The 20,401-nt window shown below is 34.1% G+C and overlaps 1 long non-coding RNA gene across 1 annotated transcript in view; it reads left to right on the top strand.

Annotated features, from left to right (window-relative positions):
• The window catches only part of LOC134658847 (uncharacterized), a 367,332-nt gene that overhangs the window by 76,756 nt on the left and 270,175 nt on the right, over positions 1-20,401 (top strand). The gene's annotated exons all lie outside the window — the stretch shown is intronic.

Raw genomic sequence — 20,401 nt, 5'->3', positions numbered from 1 at the left:
CTATTGAATAACGATTAGATTAAATTTACGACTCAATAGTACGGTTAGTTGGGTGTCGATCACCGTTAAGTGTGTACGCGGAAACAGTTTTATTTATGTAAAAACAGGTAATAATCTCTTTCGATATATTTTGGTACGACTACAATGACATTTGTATGGACGCTTCATATGTTGGTACACAGTCGAAATAAAAATGTGTATTTCATAATAATAGTTGCAAATATAGTGTTAAAATATATACTAAAATAAATAAGTGAATCGGTTATATTGTGTAAGAAATTTCGCCAAAAAATATTATTGGCGACATTTGTACGGCTATTTTGACCGTACAGATGTCGATTGTGGCATACAAATGTCGACATAGTGCCAAACAAATGTCGAAAAGGCGTCATACAAATGTCATCAGGGTCTTACAAATGCCACAAACTTAATAAATAGTGACATAAAAATGTTGACACTGCCATACAATGTCGAAAAAATGCGATATACATGTCAAAAGCGCCTTAAAAATTGCTAAATAGTGCCATACAAATGTCGATCTTCAAACGTCCATATCTAGCTAACTATAAAAAATAGAGTGGTGCCTCGTACAGTATATTTTTTGTTCTTAAGAATCCTTCCTAAAACGATGATAATTAATCTAATTTTCCAAAAATATAAAATTACCATACAAATGTCGAAAAAACACCCTCTTCAAAAATTGACCCATATAGACAAATACATACTTATATACAACTCAGGAACAAATATCTGTGTTAATCACACAAATGAATGCCCTTACCAGGATTCGAACCCAGGATCGCGGCTTAACAGGCAGGGTCACTACCCACTAGGCCAGACCAGTCGTCGTCAGTTTATAGGTAATCAGAATGTAATCTTTTAACACAAGAGTTTGAATTTGACCAATGCTGTTCTTTCTTTAAAGTAGTAACCTGCATCATATTAATTATGTTTTCCGTTTAAATATCGTACAACATGCACAGAAAAATATGAAATGTATGCATTATCCTTTTCAATATTTTATAACATGAAAAAATAATAATATCAAGTATTTAGGTCAGGTTTTTTCCCTTATTACGAGTAGCTAAGGACAAAGGGTAAACACGAATAATTAATAATTAGATTATTATTTTTAAAAGGCAATTGAAATATATTTTTAATCTTTACCAGTATTTTGCAGCAATGGCAAAGTTAAGTGTGTAACTCAATTTCCTACTTTACTTAATGTAATAAAACCGGAAACCGGAAATAGAGTCAAGTTTTGTAACAATTACGTTGGACTGCGTACCTCCCTTTCAAGGCTCTTATGAACATAACACAATAAATATTAATTTGGGTGTTCTGGTGTCGCGGTGATTGGCGGGCCTACACAAAATTAAGGCAACTGTCGGGTAAGTACCTCGAAGTAGTGGTACAGGATACAGCAGATATAATATAAAATATGTTAAGTAGGTATATTTAGATATAGATACCTATAAAAGTAATTAATTAGACGTAACTGAGGACTTATATTTTAAACGGTAAAATTACTGTGACATGTGGCAAGAATATTCATTTGTGCTTTATTTACATATAAATCGCAACATATTATTACATTATGTATTTTTTTATATTACCAATGATTTATAACTCTAGATAGGTTATAGGCGTTCAAAAATTGAAGCGCTTAACTTGTGACAAATTGGACAAGTTGCCTTTAGACGCGGCTGGACAAGCGAGAAATGTGCACGTGCTAACGAGCTCCCGCACACCGAAAGAGAAAGAGACGACCTTATGTTTAACAACGAGTGTGACAAAGATGGATGTAATAAGAAAACTAAGCAAAAATAACAGATTTCTTCGTAGGCACAGAAATAAATATGGAAGTATTTTTTGTGCTCCTCATGTATGAGTATAGATAGGTATCTATGGTTATATAATATCATTGTATATTACACGAAAAATTTAAATTTCACCGCTTCCGGCAAGGAATGAGATTGCATTCTTTCCGAATAACGGTCTGATCGCTCTTAACCAACTGAGCTACGGAAGCTTACCAGAAGCGTGTGTGCGCAAAAAGGAAGGAATGGAATGATTCGCAAGCATTTAACCTTTAATATCAAAAATTATAGTATCGCTCGCAGACGAATCTGTTTAATAAAATTTACATTATGAAACATAACTTAATCTATTAAAGTATCAACTTATATAATAACAGTATTTTATGCAACCGTTGTTTAAGAGAGGTCAAAAAAGGCGAGTGGCGTGAGTAACAATTTAAGGCGAAGCCGAAAATTGTTAATAAAGACGCCATGAGTATATTTTGACTCAGTTAAACAACGTTGCATACAATACTTTTTCTACGACCAAGCACTTGCTTTGAAATAAAATTGTAAATTTTACAAATATTTTTCATTCAAGAAGTAGCGAAGAATCCGGTACGGGCGGGAAAAGAATGATTCATTCATTCATAAAAAAACATGTCTTTGGTTCACTCATCTGTAAGAGATGACAATTAAAATTATGTGTGATAATTAAAATGTATTTCATACAATATTTTTTAAGTGGTGATTACACGAAGTATCGTAAAAGTGCCAAAAAGATACTGCGTGTATGCACAAATACTTTTTTGGCGAATAAACTAGTCTTGACAACTATAAGATAGGGGTTTGAAGGTGTGTGCACGACCCTATAAATGACAAATAAAAGTACGGGAGTAGAAAAATAACTTTTATAAGATGACTTAAAAATTTAGTTAACAATTTGGATTTCTCATAATTAGGGAAGTGCCACTGCTTAAGTTTTGGGATGTTATTTATCTATATATATAAATGCAAGTGTCCTGACTGACTGACTGACTGACTGATTCATCAACGCAGAGCCGAAACTACAAAAGCTAGAAAGTTGAAATTTGCACACTAGGTTGAATTTATAAAGTGTACAAGAGATAAGAAGCGATTTTAAAAAATTCAACCCCTAAGGGGGTTAAAAAGGGGATGAAAGGTTGTATGGGGTGCAAGTTTTATTTTAAGCGAGGAATTTGAAACTTTGTAAAAATGTACTATATTAAAAAACAAGAAAATTAATTTCTGCGTTTTCGAAAATTCATCCCCCAAGGTGGTGAAAAAGGGGTTGAAAGTTTGTATGGAGATCAAATATTTTTGTGAGTGTTGGACTTGAAACTTTGTATATGGGGATATTATTATAAGACGGGAAAAGTAATTTCAGCGTTTTTGAAAATTCATCCCCTAACAGGGTTAAAAAGGGCTTGAAAGTTTGAATCCATTACAAATGCTTTGAAACTTCTTAGAAAGGCATAATAGCCTATGACAAAAAAAAGTAATTGCGACGTTTTAGGTAATTCAACCTCTAAGGGGGTAAAAAAGGGGATGAAACTTTGTCCTGGGGTGCAAATTTTATTTTAAGCTAGGACCTTGAAACTTCGTAAAAAGGTATTAAATTAAAAAACAAGAAAACTAATTTCAGCGTTTTTAAAAATTCATCCCCCAAGGTGGTAAAAAAGGGGTTGAAAATTTGTACGGAGATCAAATATTTTTGAGAGTGCGGGACTTGAATCTTTGTATTTGGGGATATTATTAAAATACAGGAAAAGTAATTTCAGCGTTTTGTAAAATTCATCCCCTAACAGGGTTAAACAGGGGTTGAAAGTTTGAATCCATTACAAATGCTTTGAAACTTCTTAGAAAGGCATAATAGCCGATAACAAAAAAAAGTAATTGCAACGTTTTTGGAAATTCAATCCCTAAGGGGGTTAAAAAGGGGATGAAAGTTCGTCTTAGGATGCAAATTTTATTTTAAGCTAGGAACTTGAAACTTTGCAAATAGGTATTAAATTAAGATACAAGAAAACAAATACCAGCGTTTTTAAAAATTCATCCCCCGAGGTGGTAAAACATGGGGTTGAAAATTTGTACGGATATCAAATATTTTTGAGAGTGCGGGACTTGAATCTTTGTATTTGGGGATATTATTAGAAGACAGGGAAAGTTATTTCAGCGTTTTGTAAAAAGTTTGAAAGTTGTTGAAAGTTTGTATGGAGTTCAAATTTTATATTAAGCTAGGAATTTGAAACTTCGTAAAAATATATGTTATTAAAATTCAAGAAAACTAATTTCAGTGTTTTTGAATATTCATCCCTTAAAGTGGTGAAAAAGGGGTTGAAAGTTTGTATGGATATCAAACATTTTTTCGAACGCGGGACTTGAATCTTTGTATTTCGGGATATTATTAAAATACAGGAAAAGTAATTTCAGCGTTTTGTATAATTCATCCCCTAACAGGGTTAAACAGGGGTTGAAAGTTTGAATCCATTACAAATGCTTTGAAACTTCTTAGAAAGGCAATAGCCGATTACAAAAAAAAGTAATTGCAACGTTTTTGGAAATTCAACCCCTAAGGGGGTTAAAAAGGAGATGAAAGTTCGTCTTAGGGTGCAAATTTTATTTTAAGCTAGGAACTTGAAACTTTGCAAAAAGGTATTTAATTAAGATACAAGAAAACAAATTTCAGCGTTTTTAAAAATTCATCCCCCAAGGTGGTAAAACATGGGGTTGAAAATTTGTACGGATATCAAATATTTTTGAGAGTGCGGGACTTGAATCTTTGTATTTGGGGATAATATTAGAAGACAGGAAAAGTTATTTCAGCGTTTTGTAAATCCCCTAACAGGGTTAAAAAGGGGTTGAAATTTTGTATGGAGTTCAAATTTTATTTTAAGTTAGGAACTTGAAACTTCGTAAATATATATGTTATTAAAATACAAGAAAACTAATTTCAGCGTTATTGAATATTCATCCCCTAAAGTGGTGAAAAAGGGGTTGAAAGTTTGTATGGATATCAAACATTTTTTCGAACGCGGGACTTGAATCTTTGTATTTCGGGATATTATTATAATACAGGAAAAGTAATTTCAGCGTTTTGTATAATTCATCCCCTAACAGGGTTAAACAGGGGTTGAATGTTTGAATCCATTACAAATGCTTTGAAACTTCTTAGAAAGGTTAATAGCCGATTACAAAAAAAGTAATTGCAACGTTTTTGGAAATTCAACCCCTAAGGGGGTTAAAAAGGGGATGAAAGTTCGTCTTAGGGTGCAAATTTTATTTAAAGCTAGGAACTTGAAACTTCGTAAATAGGTAGTTAGGTAGTAGGTTTTATTAAATAGAGGACATGAAAATCTTCTAAGGGGGTTTAGAGGGATTACATCGAGGACAATTTTATTCAGTTAGGGGCTTGAAACTTCGTAGTTTGTGAAAGACAAGTCTCATGCGTTGTATAATATTAATAATTAAGAAATGATTAACCGTCCTACCGCAATCTCTTGCTGCATAATGTTCTAAGCTAATGTAGAATATATAACCACCAATATACAAATCCACGCGTACGAAGTCGCGGGCAACAGCTAGTAAACCTATAATTTAACGCCCTTACATTCCAACTGAATTTAACCTAAATATATTTCTGATAAGAGAGCATGAAAAAGTTTTTATTTTATTTTATTTTTTTATTTATTCATAAGCCAATTGTAAGTTACAAGTTGAAAGTTGAGTCACCTTGATAAGACAACAGATTCACGAAAGTGATTCTACTGTCGTTTACCATTCATTTCCTTACCTATTACGAATTCATCCCGGCATAAACTCAGACAATTCAATCAAATATCTATGTCTGCACCGCAGATAGGTCCAAATTGTTTCTACCCCCTAACTAATTTAAGTAGTTGTGAGGAACCAAACTTAGCTTAGATAGTTTCTGAACTTCTGTTCTAGTTTTATTTGGTATTAGGTCAAATAATAGGCACTTAGTCTAGCTTAAATGTTACTGGCATAATAATACAGTACCGTAAAATGGGGTGAGTAGGGTCAAAACTGAAATTCAAACCTCGATAACATTTTATTTTTACATATGAAAACTGAATGGTGTGTATAATAAGTGTTCCGGACGTTTGTATTTTAGTTTTTATTTTATTTTGGGTAGTTCCATTTCATAACTTTGACGATAAAGAGGAAAACCCACCTCATCCCGTAGTGCCTCGTATTTGGAGTGAGAGGGGTTTTCATACAAAGGTGATTTTGGAAGATTGTTGGATCGATTTTTTTTTATTATGCGTATTACTATAGCTCCAATTTAAATTGGAATACATTATTTTTGTAGCCTTAAAATGCCTTCTCACTCCCCTCTTAAACCTTCTCTCCCCATTCATAACCCACCTCTCCCCGCGAAACCTACTCACCCCGTTTTACGGTAGTTTCTACTACATGCCTTCAAGTAATATTTTACCGATACAATTGACGCTACGCTACGCCAATTCACAGAGCATTCGTACGAATGACTATTGATAAATTGTAATTAGATGAAAATAAACACAATAGAGCCCGATCTGATTTTCCGGAACGAGGAAATCACATTGTAAACAAGCCGCCACATATACATCACGGCTCTTACATAAATATTGATGTTTAAATTCATCATCATCTTCATCATCTTCCTCGCGTTGTCCCGGCATTTTGCCACAGCTCATGGGAGCCTGGGGTCCGCTTGGCAACTAATCCCAGGAATTGGCGTGGGCACTAGTTTTTTACGAAAGCGACTGCCATCTGACTCTCCAACCCAGAGGGTAAACTAACTAGGTAAACTAAACTTATTGGGATTAGTCCGGTTTCCTCACGATGTTTTCCTTCACCGAAAAGCGACAGGTAAATATCAAATGATATTTCGTACATGTGTTCCGAAAAACTCATTGGTACGAGCCGGGGTTTGAACCCGCGACCTCCGGATTACAAGTCGCACGCTCTTGCCGCTAGGCCACCAGCGCTTGATATAGTTGATATTTAAATTGATGATTACTATAAATTGTCAATTTTAGTAGAATATTAAACAAAACACTTTATAAATTTCTTTATTATTTTGCCAATTACAATAATTTCTTTCAGCTTTGAAATTGTTTTAGCGGTTGTCCGTTGTGGCACCAAGCAGGTAAACAAACCCAAGTCAGTAACAGTTGTTAAAGGCCCTTCCTGAGCTTTTAATCCCGCTTCACACAGCTATAAGGGATTATGGAGAAAAGAAAAACAAGGAGATCAGGTTCCTTTTAAAATTAATCTTCGCCATGTTTGAGCGCTTTGTACGATGAGCTTTAAGTCATTATAAAAGGCAAACAATGGAAAACATAAAATATTCATGATAATTTTGATTACACACATGAATATTTGATTATATACACAATAAGGATTGTTATTATTTTGTAAAATTATGGCACACAACAAGAACAAGGTCAACTCTGCATTGTTAAATGTTTGGACGTGTTCTCCTAATTTGTAGACCAAGTAGTCAAAATGTTATTGTATGTTATATATTTGTAATCTACTCACAAAGCCATTTCATTTGGTACCCCAGAAGGTATGTTTAAAAGAAAAAGAAAAAACTTTGTACTGCCGACTTTATGATGTCACAGTTCCTACCCCCACCATTTTCACGCTTGTCATCTCATATATTATTATTTGTGTTTAGGGCATCATACTGAATGCATCGATACTATATCCGAGATGACATGAACGGAAAGTAACCTAAAGCCTGATTTGCCTACCTACTAAAATAACAACAGTCGATCGACGTGCTCAAAGCCAGCTGTGTAAATGTTTACAAAGACAACAATGGCGATTTCGAATAGGCTTAGATTTGTATAGCCTACGCCGAAAATTACCCGTTTCATGAAGCTTCCTTCATGCTACAGATGTCAATCATTGACAGAATTAATAGAGACAATTCAATCACGATTGACCAATTACTATTGGGTTATAGTTCAATGATTTCATTAAGTATTGTAAGCAAAACAAGTCATAACGTTTAATCTTTTGCAGAGATGCGATTTATTTGAAATACTTCTATTTAAAATGCAAATACAAAATGCAAAATACCTATTTTGTATTTTGCATTTAAATGCCTTTTAGTAAAAACCATTTTGTATTTTATTTGAAATACTTTTCGAGATGTATTTTGCATTTTTAATATTCATTTCAAAATGAAAAATACTTTGTGATTAAGTTTAGCCAACATTACCAGTCAAACAAAATGAAATGAACGAATAACGCTTGTATTGCCGAATTTGACCGATATAGGCGTCTGCTAGCCATGCGCGCCCTTTTTTAGGGTTCCGTACCCAAATGGTAAAAACGGGACCCTATTACTAAGACTCCGCTGTCCGTCCGTCCGTCCGTCCGTCTGTCACCAGGCTGTATCTCACGAACCATGATAGCTAGACAGTTGAAATTTTCACAGATGATGTATTTCTGTTGCCGCTATAACAACAAATACAAAAAACAGAATAAAATAAAGATTTAAGTGGGGCTCCCATACAACAAACGTGATTTTTGACCGAAGTTAAGCAACGTCGGGCGGGGTCAGTACTTGGATGGGTGACCGTTTTTTTGCTTGTTTTGCTCTATTTTTTGTTGATGGTGCGGAACCCTCCGTGCGCGAGTCCGACTCGCACTTGGCCGGTTTTTTTCTTTGGTCAGAGTGCGCGCCTTATAGCCGTTATGTAGCCGTTTAGACTCGCGGCTCGGCTCCCGGCGCGTCTCGTGGCTCGCCTCGACACACTCGCATTCGGCTTGTCATTCGGTTATAAACCTTATGCCGTGCCGTTAGTGTTTAAATTATATTAGCTCGACGAGCTTGCGAGCCACGAGAGTCTAAACCGGCTATTATGTCTGACTAGTGTCAATGTGAAACGAAAATGACAAACATTATCTATTCTATGGCTATTCTCATGATAAATACCTAAAATAAACAAAAATATCTGAGATTTGGTCAAAAGGTATTTTATTTTGAAAAAGCATTTTGAAAATACCTATTTTGCATTTAGCATTTGAAATACAAAACGCAAAACTATTTGGTATTTTGCATTTGAAATAGTAAATCTGAAAAGTATTTTGCATTTTGTATTTAAATGCTTTTTTAAAACCATTTTGTACATCTCTGATCTTTTGTCTGATTACATCTAACTGAAAACAAATTAACTAGAAATATAATTTAATTCATCCATTGTCATGAACATGGACAGGTAAGTAAAAATACCCCAAAAATAATAATAAAAATTACACACTAACTTAACTTACTTAAGCTAATAATAATTCATATAATCACTATTTTATCCCATGGGAGAGTAACTTTCTTGAAAATTAAAACAAGTTAGCTATTTAGTAATAATTATAAGAGAATATTTATACCGGAATTACTTTACCGTCGAATCACCCGGCATCGGCAGAGAGGTTTTATCGTAGGTATAAGAATATTTTATTCCAGAAAACCGGTATTTATTTAGCGGTATCTTCCATTAAAGCGTAATAGGTATTCTTGAACTGGATCTTTGATAAGCATGTAATCTAGTTAAAATTTATGTATAAACATATTATGCTCGGACAAAATATTTTTTTACCACTCCCATTCAGAAATGTAGTCTTTATTCTTTGAAATCAGTGGGTAAAGTTGTATTTCATGCACTAAGGTGCAAGGGTGCAAAGTAATTTGATGCTAAGTTTTTTTTCACTTGATTTGGTGCGATGGATTTTAGAGTGACAATTTTGAACAAGAAATAGGACCTATTTCATCCCATTAAGTTTGATTACATTATTGTAACGCCAGGTAGTAATCCTCCTCGCGGCTGTGTGGTAAGTATTTTTTTGTGTTTCAGTCAGCAGAAAAGTTTGTGCACCTTAAAACGCTTAGGTCTCTAGCACGAGAGCAATTGAGGAAGTGTCATCGATATTAACTTATAAAAAATAATTATTTGAGTCTCATCATCATATGGTATTTAAGAAGTGGGCTCTTGTCGGTGTTATTAAATTTTGTGTCTTAGAAGACACAAAACTAGACCCTAACTAGACTAGAAACTAGAGTTTACCCTATATATAAATTGTGTCAGAACCACTATGTAAACAGTAATTTAGATATAAAAGCAATATTCAGTATACAACCAACAAATTACAACCAATATATTATTCTTATTGACTAGATAGCTCTTCAAATTGCAATCCAAGCTATCTAAAACACATTAGGAATCGGGTGATTTTGTGCTTAGTGTAACTCAGGCTAAAATTTCACGGCTTAGTTTGAGATTTTAGACTCTGGCACTCGTCCAAATGCCCCTTCTAAAGAACAACGTCGTTTTTCCACGACTCCTCAGTCAAAAAATAACTTAGGGGAACATCTTTAAGGTTTTAATTCAAATGTTTTTTGCTGGCATTTAAGAACAAATTTTCAAGAAAATATTGAAATTCAGTGACCCATTCATATATTAAGGTGTACATTTACAAATTGTTGTTAAGGCACGTTGTGTTAAATGGGATGTTTTAAAGCGTGTATTTAGGTAAAGCTTAGGATTTCAAACTAAACAAGCACAATGACAGTTTGAATAGGATTTTTAAACGCCAAATTGCGTACCTTATTTTATATTGCGAGTGACCTATATCGCAGCCTAAGATTTAATATGATTTTTCGCGTAATACGCCAGTTTACACAGGCTTCTGCAACTTGTTATCATACATTTTTTCACTGTAAATACGCTTTTCTTGTTCTCCATACTTCAAGATGACATCAACTCGAGCGTGAGGTCACGATCAAGTGCGAATTAGAGGCGTTACTTGCGTAGAGTACGATTCACAGAATTTGACTGTAATTTCTGACGTTTAAATTGTTTCAAAGCTATGAGTCCCATACTGACATTTGATCATCAAACCAAACCGGATCGACTGATACTATTCATCTTGTCAAAAAAAAAACTTGTCATCTAGATATAGATATAGATAGGGTTACATATCTTCTTTTTAGGGTTTACCTCAAAAGGAAAAAAAGCGGCCAAGTGCGAGTCGGACTCGCCCATGAAGGGTTCCGTATTTAGGCGATTTATGACGTATAAAAAAAAAACTACTTACTAGATCTCGTTCAAACCAATTTTCGGTGGAAGTTTACATGGTAATGTACATCATATATTATTTTTAGTTTTATCATTCTCTTATTTTAGAAGTTACAGGGGGGGGGGACACACATTTTACCACTTTGGAAGTGTCTCTCGCGCAAACTATTCAGTTTAGAAAAAAATGATATTAGAAACCTCAATATCATTTTTGAAAACCTATCCATAGATACCCCACACGTATGGGTTTGATGAAAAAAAAATTTTGAGTTTCAGTTCGAAGTATGGGGAACCCCAAAAATTTATTGTTTTTTTTTTCTATTTTTGTGTGAAAATCTTAATGCGGTTCACAGAATACATCTACTTACCAAGTTTCAACAGTATAGTTCTTATAGTTTCGGAGAAAAGTGGCTGTGACATACGGAAGGACAGACAGACGGACAGACAGACAGACAGACAGACATGACGAATCTATAAGGGTTCCGTTTTTTGCCATTTGGCTACGGAACCCTAAAAACGGAATCCTTGTAGGATCACTTTGTTCTCCATTTGTCCGTCCTTCCATCCGTCCGTCTGTCTGTCTGTAAATACCCTTTATCTCAAGAACGCGTCGAGGTATCTAGTTGTAATTAAAACCATATATTCAAGTCTACAGTCCCCTGAAGCTGTCAAAAAATCAAACATCTATGTTGTCGCAAAAAATCTATATTATTTCGACACTCTCAAGGAAATCAAAATTTATGGGGTACTTCCCGTTGACCTAGAACTATGAAATTTGGAAAGTAGGGTCGTTTTAGACTATTGAGACGTACCTATATAAACTTGAAAACTATTTTAACAAAATAAAAAATAAGTTAATTTTTTACGGAACCCTCGGTGGGCGAGTCCCACTCGCTCTTGTCCGGTTTTTTGTAATTATGTAAATTACACATTATTATGCGAGGAGCGATCTACGCGACATCATGTGGCTTGTTAAACACGTGCAGTAAGTTAAGGTTACTTTCCGAAAACAATTTACCATGATTAAGTTGTAGGCACCAGTTGTAAGCCCCGGAAGCTCCGGCCCATACACGGCCCGGTCTAACGTGAGTCATCCTTAAGGGCTAAGTATTTATACAATTTTAACGAAATAATTTTGCGATTTGAAATATATATGTATAACAAATAAATCATAGAAATGTTAAGTGGACGGTTGAGCATTACAATAAATTTGCAGTATTGCGGCATGTGACAAGGCTTTTTATAGCAAAATAAAAGTCCAATTCCGCTCCCGTTTGTAGTAGGCGTACCCGGAGGCAAGGACTGAAAACACTGTACGAAATGTCGGCGGAGTTTAGGTGGGAGTATCATGTTTATTAATGGTGTACGAATGGCCTTCCAAGGTTTTTTTTATTAAAGGGTAAGTATACGAAGCATTCATTTTGCAAATGCAAAATCTGTTTTGTAACATCACGCCCGTTCCGATTCTCGGTGAAAATGGTACTAAGTATTTGCGGTTTAATTGCGGGTATGGTCCAGATAGGATACCCATGTGTGTAAAAGAACGGATAGAAGTATGTATTTATCTATATAGGAGTATATCGACGCCTAGTACCCATAGTATAGTATTATCAAGTGTAAAAATATGGGTGCATATAAGTTATTTAAAAATATGTCCCATGGTTCTTAATTCGCTGACATACGAGCTATGGTAGGTACCTACATATTTTTGAGTATGATGTGTGCAGTGCACCCATATTTTTACACTTGACTGTACAAGTTTTTCTTAGTTTGGGTGGGAAGTATTTGGGGTGCGAAATGACTAATTCCAAATTAAATTAAGACACAAAGTGTGACCAGCCCAAGATTTTTTGAATTTCCCGCCAAACATTTGTGTAATATTTCAGTAGCCAGACTATATCAATTCTGTAATTGAATCATGTCCATACCCTATCCACAAGCTGAGAAAATAAATCCAACATCATTTCAACCCACCTAAAAACGTCCGCAACTTTGCCGAAGTCACCTTATATTTTGTATTAAACCTAAAGTCCAAAACTGTTTTCTTTCTGTAAACCATCCGAACCATACTTTATCTCCCTTTTTAAATTGTCTACAATGCAACTTTTCATTGTGGTCTTTTAAACCGAAATCATTTTTACGTTGAGGTAAAACCAGAGCCAAACATGATTTGCGCGGGCGATAAGCCGGTATAGGCGGGTCAGCACAGTTCATAATGTATGAGAGCTCTACATGAATTCTCACACTAGAGATTTTTTGAGATGTGATAACCTATGTTGCAAATACTATATTTAAAAAAAAAATCTCCACAAAATATGTCACATGGTTTTAATAAATCCAAACTATTATTAAAATAGAAAAAATATATCAAAACATGAATCCGACACTCGAGATTTTTTAATATGCAGTTCTCAAACATATACTCATTATGTATTTATATTTTCTCCCAGCTTGACACCAAAACCAGCTCCCAATAATTTTCTTTATTAAAAATATTTTTTTTTATAAAAATAACAACTATGTGTACATAACAATTACATGTTAATTAAGCTCTGTATATTTACTATATCCTACAAAAAAATCTCTCACGTAAATTAATCCATTTAATTACTATTAACCATTTTTGTTTTGAAAATGTTTTCGTTGCTTCGAGAAAATGGACAGTGGGTTTGTTTTTCACTTTCTCAAATCTCTTTCTCATGTTAGTGTAACAACAAAAAATCTCCCACGTATATGTAATATTGTATGGAATAAAACCATTATTAAATCATCCAAGCTATTTAAATTACCCTAAATGGCGGGTACTGATTCACTGTAGAGAACGTTTTATCGACTTCCATATCTCCGTCTCACTTCAATGTTCGCGGCAGACGATTGTTCCGCTTCAACAGCCGAGAGTTCGCGATCCGGTCGACCGTTAATTCTCCCATGACTATCTTACCCAGTTTCATCGGTATGCGTTGCGCGCTTACTTAACACACCTCAGGCCAAGCTCCTATAAAACGCGCAATGCATGCATGCATTGCGGTATCTCCTATACGTCACATATGTCAGCTATGAGGCTATGACATGGCTATGACAGACTGTGGCAGTTAGTTCCAAACAAGTATACAGACTTGTCTACCCACCATAAAGTTTAGCGTAAAGAGAATATAATATCACTCCTTAGTGAAAAACCATACGGTTTGTGCGAAGTTGAGCGTTATGTCAATGCTAATAAAGATGATGGTTTGACTTACGGAAATGAATAATATAATATCATTTTATTTTATATTTCCAATTCCCGTTTCATTTACACCCAATATTAAATCTTTTTCCGTAATAAAATGCGTATATAATTACTGTCATCATCTGTATTTATTTTATTTCTTTAACCCCCGTTATTCATAAACGCGCTACAAACCTCAATTAGCTAATAATAGTAATAATCGTTTGTCCTTATCTGTCACTTTAACTTATGTATTTGTAAGTAAGGGATAAACATAATTGAACTAAATCAGGCCCGTAAAGTTTATGAATAAAGTGGTTAATCTTTATTGCACAAAAGAAAAACCTTATAGTACAAGAGGCGGACTTAATGCCATAAAGCATTCTCTACCAGTTAACGATGGCTTGTCCTCCGGCCCATTTGATCGATGACCTCCTTTGATTATTTATTTTTAATGGACGCCAAAATCCAGACAGGAACTTCGATTTTGACATTTACCACAATAATGCAGTCGGTAGCAATGTCGCGCTTCAAAATTGCTGCAGTCGACTGCATTGCTGTAGAAAACGTGAAAAAGGTCATTCAAAGGGTAATAGGGTTATATACACCGCGGGATTTAATAACCCGAAAGATTTAAACCAACGATTTTAGAGCCTAATTAGAGTATATAAAGTTATATAACACATAGTCCAAAAACCCTTAATTTAAGAGATATTAATTATTTAAAACAAATCACAAGTAAAAAAATCTCAATTCTAACACACCCTTATGCGTGACGTAGCCACCAACTAATTTTACACGCAGACGCACTAACTACATGGTTATTAGCCAGTTTCACTTAATTAAGTTTGATATCCTACAAAAAGGTTTCACTACCGAAATTTTGTTCTGTTCTCAATCACGAGAGTACAAACTATTTACCTTTACGATAACTGGCTGATAGTTTGACGAAAATGACGAAATTGATGTCAATAAAATGACATATTTCATATGTCACACAAGATATGCGCAAGATAACATCTTTAAATTTGATTGACTGTAATAAATAAAATTCATTTAGCGGATATTCACTTTGTGTACGGATTTGGAAACCCGAAGAACTATGTGCTTCCGGCACGACGGACCCACTTCGGCCTAGAAGTTCGTAAATTGGCTAGATGAACAATACCCTGAGAGGTGGATTGGCCGTGGAAGCAACGTCCTAACCTGGCCCGCCCGGTCACCCGACTTAACGCCATTGGTTTTTTTCTATGGGGAACTCTGAAAGATAAGGAAGGAATACTCAACACCAGTGAACTCTGGAGAAGAATTATTAATAAAAATTCGAACGGCTTCCGAAGAAATAAAGAACACTTTTGTAAACCTAAATAATGAAATCCGTTTAAAATTAAATCTTTGTGCTGAAAACGGTGGTACACACTTCGAAAACCTAATTCATTAAATTAATAAAAAAGCGTAATTGTTTAACATAGTTGTTTATTTTACTTTACTCAGTATAAATCAACACATCGAGAATTTAAAATACGTACTGATAAGCATGATCGATATTTTAACAAAAGGTCATTCAAGTAATCATCCCTTTCCAGCTGTAGTATGAGTTAAAACAATAAGAGGCATGATTTCTTTCGGATATAATCATGGTTAATGGCTTTGGTTACCTCACTCAAAGGAAAAGATTTTATCGCAAAGTTTCAACAATAATAACTGCACTATACCTACTGTTGTAGTAATTAATAAAGTTTTGATACAATTTGTGGTATTTTGAGGTGCCAATCAATTGAAATAATTTCAACGTAAACATGATCCTAGACATAACTTGACACTTCTTGTCATGGAACACATGTCACTGCATTCGCCGTGCATCGTATGATATCGGAGTGATTCATGAAATGTCATGCTCGCTCTCTGTTTCTCTACTTGAGATTAATTAAACTCGCTCACTCTCTGAATAAAGGTTTGTTCACAAAGAAGCGGTAAATTAATATGATTTAATTTGTACTGAAATAGTAGTTTAATTAAAATATATAATTGGACCCATGTTGATATAACATTATTTACTCGTACTGTCGTCAAAAATACGTGATTTAAATCTTTCGGGTTATTAAATCCCGCGGTGTATAAAATGAAATGATGCATTAATAAAACTTTAGTTAATTAACAATATTATATTAAATCATTAACAACTTTGACAGCACGATCTCTTCGCAGGTAGGTGCTCTACAAGGAGTTTATATTACAACATTATTTCCAAGAAATAATCTCTCATTGTTACGAAAATGTTGGTAGGGTGGCTTTAGGTTACTTTTCGTTCATATCGTCTTGGATATGGGTGAACATGGTGTTAATACACTCAGTATCAATCAACCTGTAAAGATATTGTAGCCTGGCCTTTTCTCGAAAAGTCTTCTAGAAAAATTTACGCTCATGTCGTCTCGGATATGAGTATATTTGGTATCAGTGCATTCAGTATAATATCCTGAACACAAATATATGAGATGACAAGCGCGAAAGTGGTGAGGGTAGTTGCTATAACGCAAAGTTTTTACCATTTTTCTTTTAAACATACCATGTGGGGTACCAAATGAAAGGGCCTTGTAAGTAAATCACAAATATATAACACACTGTAACACTTTTACTACTTAATCCAACAAATTATTTGAAAACGTTCAAAAATTTCACAATGAGTTGAATTCCAACTGCTCTAAATTGACTAAGATAACTTGATCCCAAGTTTCCTTGCAATTATACGTAATCGAGGGCCAGGCTCATACTAGTTCTCATGTCGCGATGCGCTAACGCTAACAAAAACTAAGCGTTACGAATTGCTGACATTTGCTTCTTTTAGTTTCACTCTACTCAAGCATCGGATGACAGGATCGTTGAAAAGGGACAAACATATCCTTTGACGTTACGTTACTCTTCTCGTGAATTGTCAAATTTTAAAATTCGAAATTAGCTTTGGAATTTGTCCGGGTGGCTATTCGAAGTATAACTTGGTGGACGGTACTTACTAACCAAATAAGCTTGAGATCCAGTATCATAGATAGTTGTAAGACTTCAAGGGTCTATTTATATCTGACTGTGCATCCTGTATTCTAAACGTTTTGTGAATAGATATAAAAATTGACACCTATCATTTTTCACATAAACACAGACACTTTATGCATTGAATTATTAAACCTTAACGCAATGCCATAAGTCATAAGGTATATTTTCCTAATATACCTTGATGCTAATTCGAACTTTGTTATAAAAGATGTCATTTTATATCATTCGCGCGTGCATTTCACTCGTACTAGATGAAATATGTATTGGTGCGAGCGAGACAGTTGGGCGAATGATAACAAAATGATATCTTTTTGACATCTTAAACAAAGTTTGACTTGGCCTCTGTGGAAGCCTGGAAATACAGCATACTTCATTGACTTTTTATGCTGGAAATTGATTTAATAATTGCGAGAAAAATAAGTATGTTATTCTTCAATAACTTGTACACTTACTGTCAAAAAACTAGAAGTGTCCATTAATTGTGTAGAACATTATTTGCTGTTTGTTTCCAATATCATGCTGCTATTCTGCGAATATAGCAGTTCCTCAGGCAGATAAATTAAACATGATCGAAACAATTACTATTAACCACAATAGTAAACTTTTCTCTCAGTGTGGGATATTCTCGGTCATGAAAAACTTACAAAGTTATTGTTTTTTTCATTAAATCTATAATTAATATTATTGTCGGGAGAAATTCTGACCGTGTAGTCGTGTAAGCTTCATAGCCCATTCTTCAAAAAATCTCTAGTGTGAAATTACTGTTTAGGTAGTATAAAATATAAAATAAAAAAAATGTTATTTCTCAAAAACGGGAACAGATATCAAGTTGTTAATTAGCAGCCGGGTATCCAATATGATATATAATTCACCCGTGTAGAAACATTTGACTGTGCAATTAATGTAACTTTAACTTTATATTGACTCCACTAGTAGACCAAAGCGATGTGTGGAGTATCGATCCAGAGGTCGTGAGTTCAAGTCTCACCCAAGACAGTAATTTTTCCATTTTTAAATTTATTCTAAGCTTAATAGCATCGATCGCAGACGTTTCTGCTTGTTAAAATAAATAAATTAAAAAATGCGATGTTTTTCGATATTCAAAAAAATATCCCAATAACTATTACGAGTATGTACATCTGTTTGTGAATTGGCACTTCAGCTTTATTATATGTATAGAAGATAAAAGATTAATCAAATTGAAACATGGGTGAAAATCGATTAACTAGACAGTATTCAATATATTTAATTTATGATTAGGTACACGTGGAATACCAATTACAAGTATACATTTTAATAACGCCAATTACTACACTTTTTTTGTATAATAAAACAAAGTCCCCCGCCACGTCTGTCTGTAAGTACATATGTTCGCGAATAGTTAAACTCAAAAACTTCTGAACGGCTTTTCATGCGGATGCGGATTATGTCTCCTATCACTAGAGCGGTTCTTGAGGGGTTGTTACCAGTGGTAACTACTGGTAAATTTTTTCCCACCTTTTACCACTGGTAACTACTGTGAAAAATAATTCCCAGTAGTTACCACCAACATTTTGTTAGACTTAAATACGAATAAAAACAGTATAAATAGTATAGTATAAATATAGAGTGATTTTGAATTACCTAATAAAATCACTTAAAAAATAATCTAAATGGATTTTTAAATTATCTTACATATATTATAGTTTTTGTACCTACTAGTACCGGTTAAACTGTTTCAATATTTTTGGTCAATTTTAAGGCAGTTTACTAAAACATTAATCGACGTATAATTATTTATTAAATCATTCTATATTTATACTATACTATTTATACTGTTTTTATTAGTATTTGACTCAACAAAATGTTGGTGGTAACTACTGGGAATAAAAATTCCCAGTAGTTACCACGAAACCGAGTTGGTGGTAACTATTACTGAGAATATTTTTTCCCAGTAGTTACCAGTGGTAAAAGGTGGGAAAAAAATCCCAGTAGTTACCACTGGTAACAACTTGGTGGTAACTAGTGGGAATAATCCTTCTTGAGGAAGGTTTAGGTTTAAAATTTGTTATGGTTTATTAAACTATCCCGTGCGAAGCCGGGGCAGGTCGCTAGTGTTGTACTCTACATATTATAGAATATTCATTATCATGTCAAAGCAATGATGTAGATACCATGTAATAACTAATAAGCTCAAAATTCATGTATATTTAAGTAGTTAATGTTTAACGTCGCTGTACCTGGTGATTGGATAATGACTAACGCAGGAATGTCAGGTATTAATTAAAGTAGGGCGGTGCTTAGGTAAAGTTTAGAGAATAAATATATTATTTTGAATTTTGATAATATTTTTTACTTCTAAGTAATTACATAGGTAGGTTTTGTTTTAGTAAGAAACTTAATGCATTTTTATACGTAGGTACACATAATTTGTAAGTATATTGTCTAAATACAGATCATAAATACTCTTTCACAAAATAAAAATAGTTTGGGCATCTAAAAGACAAATCATTATGAGTGGTGATAAATTAAAACACGACCGAAGGGAGTGTTTTAAATCGACACGAGTTGCGAATTACCTATTCGCACGTGTATCGTACCACGTTTTACAGCACTTTTAACTTTTGACATAGGTACGCACGGAAAGAGCTATTTCCCGCACTAGTTCGGGAAAGTAGCACCATATACCATATGTATGTACTGTAAAACAGTTTTATCTACGCACATGTCATTAGTGCTCTATAATGCGTTCAGAAATCGTAGGAAATGACCAACTTTGTTACAACCAATTTTACTATGACAACTTTCTTATCTGTGGTAGTAGTAGGTAAAATCTGTACTTTAATGCTATTACATTACTGTTTTTTATGTAACGTTATGAGTTTAAATTTGAAACAGCAGTCATAACTCAAGTGGGTGTCTATTCTAGTATCCATAGATATTAAAATAGTTATGGATACGAAACGTCAATTTAGTATGTTTTTTTTTAAATATAAACCGCACGATATTTGATCTCGAGTGACATGAGAACGCCATTTGACGTACCTACAGTTTATCTAATTAGTTTTAAGTATGTGTTTAGATAAAGTAGTGTATGTAACTGTGCATAATTAGGCATTAAACACTCGTGTGATCCTATTAAGAAACTCACTATCGTTCGTTTCTTAAACCCACACTCGTATTTTAATGCCTCTCATTATGTAGCAGTCACATAAACTACTATTATTTATGACCTCAAAGTTTGCATGTAGGCT

Source organism: Cydia amplana, chromosome 2 (genome assembly GCF_948474715.1).
Source record: "Cydia amplana chromosome 2, ilCydAmpl1.1, whole genome shotgun sequence".
NCBI classification, from domain to species: Eukaryota; Metazoa; Arthropoda; class Insecta; order Lepidoptera; family Tortricidae; genus Cydia; species Cydia amplana.
The sequence above is the reverse complement of the archived record's forward strand: the minus strand, read 5'-3'. Positions and strand labels throughout refer to the sequence as shown.